General features: G+C 38.9%; 1 long non-coding RNA gene and 5 other non-coding genes across 6 annotated transcripts; all 6 read right to left on the bottom strand.

Annotated features, from left to right (window-relative positions):
- Positions 1–215: 215 nt before the first annotated feature.
- On the bottom strand, positions 216–3193 carry LOC121938385. The gene is made up of 8 exons (XR_006105275.1): positions 2973–3193; positions 2276–2357; positions 2028–2085; positions 1732–1821; positions 1480–1536; positions 813–866; positions 568–622; positions 216–240 (listed from the first exon to the last, which is right to left on the bottom strand). It is a non-coding gene; the product is annotated as an uncharacterized LOC121938385 (long non-coding RNA).
- Positions 696–768, bottom strand: LOC121938390. The gene has a single exon (XR_006105280.1). It is a non-coding gene; the product is annotated as a small nucleolar RNA SNORD65 (small nucleolar RNA).
- On the bottom strand, positions 945–1022 carry LOC121938387. The gene has a single exon (XR_006105277.1). It is a non-coding gene; the product is annotated as a small nucleolar RNA SNORD49 (small nucleolar RNA).
- On the bottom strand, positions 1610–1683 carry LOC121938388. The gene has a single exon (XR_006105278.1). It is a non-coding gene; the product is annotated as a small nucleolar RNA SNORD65 (small nucleolar RNA).
- On the bottom strand, positions 1903–1976 carry LOC121938389. The gene has a single exon (XR_006105279.1). It is a non-coding gene; the product is annotated as a small nucleolar RNA SNORD65 (small nucleolar RNA).
- On the bottom strand, positions 2166–2237 carry LOC121938386. The gene has a single exon (XR_006105276.1). It is a non-coding gene; the product is annotated as a small nucleolar RNA SNORD49 (small nucleolar RNA).
- Positions 3194–5117: the final 1924 nt, after the last annotated feature.

Here is a 5117-nt window from a genome sequence, read left to right as displayed (position 1 = left end):
GTTGTTTGCACAGTCCAACAAGTCCACCACTAATAACTTTTTTTTTTAAATCCCATTTTTATGCAAAAAAAACAAAATGGCAGAAGTTGCTCCAGCTGTCAAGACATCACACCGCTGTTTCAGTCGTTGGGTTGTTTTGACTCTTTATAACAATCACATCTAACAGTTACTCATACTGCATTTCACAATGTAAAATGCTGACGTCCGTCTTCAGACCATGTCCACGAGTCCTCCTGTCATCTGAAGAGAGGATGCCAAATTAGTATTGTATACAAATCTTCACAGCAATAATTAGTTTTCTCCCAATTTACGATCACATGAGAAAAGTCACCCAATCACACATCCGAACAGTAAACCAGCAGTTGGCCTTACAAAGAGGCAGAGTCGTGAGTTTAAGAGGATCCTGATATTTAAAGTCGAAACAAACCAGTCTCCTCTGGAGTGTCAAAGATTTAGGGTCTTTCTGAGTGACATTTCAGCGACAGATATTTGCCTGAAACTCTAATTTAAGCCCGTTCTCACTGTTGTCATTTTCATCTTAAAAATTAAAATCACATGATGTCTTACCACATGTAGCTTTGCCAGCACACTGAGGCAGTTTCCTCAACCGCTTGATCCAACTCTGAGGGACAAGAAAGAGCGTCAGTCTGCAAATTATATTAATTCAGGTGTACTGCGTGACACCGGCATTAAATGTTCAGAAAACCGAGAGTCACCACTGAACATCTGACGGTAATTCCAGCTATTTCAGTTTAGGTTTCATCATAACAACAAAGTTGACTGCAATTAGCATGTTAAAGTTTAAAATCTACCTGTGAATTTACTCCAATGCAGACTTCAGGGGACACATCAGACTGGCTTGACACCTGCAATAAAAAAACGTGGAAAACTGAGAACGGACAAATACTTTGAAAACCAATCTTTCTTCAGTAAAGCTTTAAAAGACTCAGAAAACTGGATCTGAGACAATCGTCAGTTGTCGCATCGGACGGCACTTCCTATTCCAGGTTTTCATCACTGAAAAAGCTGCAGATTCATTTATAAGCTTTTTAAATAACTCAGCCTTTGGACATTATTCATCTGTGGACAAAGTCGGCAATGTTTTAAGGCAGGAACACACCAAATGATATAAGAGCCAATTTGACTTTCAGGATCAGCTGGTCGATGTGTTGGAGGTGCAAGTCGACAACAAATAAAAACCTATAATATGAGCAGGATTTGAAGATTTCAAATCTGTTCATTTTGGCCCCAGAAAAACTGGACTCAATGTTTGACTTGATCTGGTCAACGACAAGTGGGCAGATCTGACTGATGCTGCCGTTTTGACAGAATCTCAACTGTCAAGTGACTTCTGTCCCATTAATGCGTCCGCTGCTTGTTGCAGCACATAAATCCAGATGTCTCACTGTACAAAAGGCGAGCTTATAAAAAAAAGCTTATTTCTTTATTTTAAGGACAATGAAAACAAAATTAACTTACAAGCTCCGTCTCAAAGAAGAAGTTGCAGCTGCGCCCCGTTAAGATGATGCACCCAACCTTGAGGAAAAAATTCAAAGTGTTGAAAAACTAGCACTGATCAACTCCACTAGAGATTTTATGGAAATTTCGTGTTCAGAAAACCGAGAGTCACCACTAAACAATCTGCCGGTAATTCCAGCTATTTCAGTTTAGGTTTCATCATAACAGAAGCAGTCAAGTTGCCGTTTTTTTCAACAGGAAATGCATATTCACCTGCAGGAAATGAACCGCCGTCAAGCTGGTTTAACAGGGCGCATCGGCAGCGCTGCACGACGATTTAACAGCTCTTATGGCAGCTCACACCTTTTTCGTAGACAGAAAAAATAAGGTTAAAAGTGACAAAGTCCATTTATTTTCACAGGTCACAGAACTGTTTCATGTCATGATCAGAAAACCGAGAGTCACCACTGAACAATCTGCCGGTAATTCCAGCTATTTCAGTTTAGGTTTCATCACTACATTTCATAGCAACAGCATGTTTTCCACGAGTAAAAACACATTAAACGTACCTCAGTCGTGGCTGAACGTGCCTCCATCACCTTGCATAGACCCATTCTTCTGACCCGTCTTGAAAAGAAAAAAAAAATCCTTTCAAATATCTAAAGATGGATCATCACTGACAATAAAACTGCAGTTTTGGCGGCTCAGAACAGTGAGTATGAAACATCGTCAGTTGTCGCATCAGACGGCACTTCCTATTCACAGTTTTCATCACTGTCACAACTTCATTAAGACAGTTTATTTCACTGTAACTCACCCTGCAGGGACATGAGGAGACCTGTTATACCCGACTGGACATCTGTTGGGCTCATGCAAAGAGCCGCCACACTGAGGTCCACCTGGACGAAAAACAAGACCGGCAATATATTAGGATTTAGGTGAAAGTTAAGACTAAGCATCACTCAGTATTTTAGGATTAACATGGATGTGGGTCCATGTGTTAAAGGGCAACACACAGACTAACATTAGTTTTCTTCCCTCGTACTAAAAAAATACCAATAAGTATAATAATATAATAATTTGTTTAATATCTGTTAAAAACTTGAAATAAAAACATGAGCAGCTTGGCAAGAAATGTTGTGCAAACGGCAAAAAAAAAAAAAGTAAAAGGTGACAAGGAAGTGATCTATTTGACATTAAAAAAAACTTGGGGGGAGAAGACTATAGTTGCCTTACAATTATATATTTTTTAATCACTTTCTTGAACTCACTGTCTTCCCCTTTTGTCGTTAGATTATTTTCTCATAACCTTAGTATCCATGAAGTTAAAGTAGACAGTGAGGAACCAAATATAACTCAGTAAGTTTCAAATCTAACCCGCCCTCACAACCAAAAAAAGCCAACAAAAAACACGAGCTTGCAGAGAAAGAAAACGTTAAATGTAAACAGCAAAACGACACACAGCCCTTTCAGTGGGTCTTAAAGAGGACAAAGAAAAGAGGACTAAAACTCACCTTGTCTTTCATCTCTCCGTTTTCTCCACGTGGCTGCTCGAGGCCCGCCGTCAGAGCTAACGTCACTTTAGCTAACAGATATCACGATTTAACTAAAGTCACGAAATATCGCTCAACTAACGCGATGTTTGGGCAGACAGCGCTGTCTCTGTGTTTACTGAACACTTTTAGCGGGTGCAGCTTCAGCTGCCAGAGACAAGCGGACAGCCTGCAGACCTGAGGACACAGTCAGAAAGGACCGTGAACGCTGTCGCCGACGCTTTTAAACACTGAACGTCGCGGAAATTAAACGTCACTTATTCTTTAGTTTTTTTGGCGCCATAAAAGCAACCACGTTGTGTCGCCACCTGCTGTACCGGAGTGTGAACAACACTATGTTGTTATTTTTTTTTATTTTAATGAGGAAATTCTTTGTCCACAAACAAACAAATTTTGGTTCACATCCCTCTTTCTCTCTTATCTTGATTTATTTTAACTCTACACTTTGATCTGTTGCTCTAACAAATAACAAAAAGCAACAGATTGTTAAACTATTACAAAAACTTATTTGGCGAAACTGCCTGAATATGAATGCTTTTTGTTTGCTTGCTTTTGTTTCTGTCTGTGTCCATTCTTTTTTTTTTTTTAATGATTTGTATTGAATTGTGTATTGATATTATGATTATTTATTATGTTCTTTGTACAATGTCAACAATTTGTCCTCCCATGTATGTTTATGTTTTTGTTGCCTGGCATATTTTGTACATATTTTTGTTAAATACAGCTGTGAAAAACAAAACACGACTTCATGCTGTGTTTTGAGGTTAATTTTCTTTATGTGTGGACTAATTTTATTTTAATTTAAATCCAGGCTGTAATTTTTAAGCAGTGGTGAAATAAAAACTAATTTAATGAATAGATAGGCCCTACTGTATCTTCGTTACTATATTTTATTACTATTATTGCAGTAGTAGTAGTAGTAGTAGTAGTAGTACTAAAAACGAAAATGCAGCTATATTTTATTTGGAGACATAAAACATTCATCATCAGTAAGTTGCCATAGAGCAGCCTGTGGCCGCAGGGCGGCGCTGTTTCGCTGGTTTTCTTCTGTAATTACCAGGAGAGTCTCATTAATTTCTTGTCTGTCTGTCTGCTGTCAGTCTGGAGACTCAGCTCGCTGCTGTGAGCATCATTTTGTTCTGGATTTATTTTCTCAGCACACTTTGGATATTACAGCCCATCTTCACGACCAGAGCACATTTCTATCAGCATTTTCCCATCCAGCTGTTTCAGGTAAAGTTGTCAGATTACTTGCACTCTTCTGTCTTTTGTGATCCTGCACTGCTGATGCCCCATCCTTTATCTGCAAATACGCTCCGCTTCTCCACACCTTTCTTAAACTTTGACCTATAAATTGACAAGTTAGAAATATCGTGTTAGACAAACAAAATGCTCTTGGGGTTGTAATTTTGCCATGAAACAATACCTATATTTGATCTAACCTGATCTGTATATTAAAACTATATTTTATATGATGTTTATCAGGGTTTCATACTTCAGTTTTTGATTTACTGTACACCCTGCATATACTGAACAATATTTTAACTGTGATATTTCCTCTCTTACAGGAAAACTTTAGGACATTAACTATCCTTTCCTGAATTGTGGAGTTTTAGAAACAACAAAAGAGAAAAAAGGAAGATTAAGTGTGTGTCTCATCTTGGAGTGAATGAAAAGTGTGTGTTTGCTGTGACCGAACGTGACAGCTTGAAGGTGTGTGTGAGTGTGTGTACTGATCCACTGCAGCAGCATGTTGCCACCTGTGAAGAAGGACCGGATCATTACTCAGCTCCCACACGTTAGTAACACACACACACACACACACACACACGCACACACACAGACACACAGACGCAGACACAGACACAGACACACACACACACACACACACACACACACAGATACAGACACACACACAGACACACTCACAGGCCTATAATGCAATTACAGCAAACAGCATTACTATTCATGATGAGGTTATTTAGAGCCTTAAATGCTGCTCTTTGTTTCTCTGCAAAATTTGCAACATGTTGTTGTCCTCACAGAACCTTGTTACGTTAAGTCTCTATATTTATGATACAAGTAAGGCTTGTTTTTATGGCTGAT

This window comes from Plectropomus leopardus, unplaced genomic scaffold (assembly GCF_008729295.1).
Source record: "Plectropomus leopardus isolate mb unplaced genomic scaffold, YSFRI_Pleo_2.0 unplaced_scaffold29325, whole genome shotgun sequence".
Classification (NCBI taxonomy): domain Eukaryota; kingdom Metazoa; phylum Chordata; class Actinopteri; order Perciformes; family Serranidae; genus Plectropomus; species Plectropomus leopardus.
The sequence above is the reverse complement of the archived record's forward strand: the minus strand, read 5'-3'. Positions and strand labels throughout refer to the sequence as shown.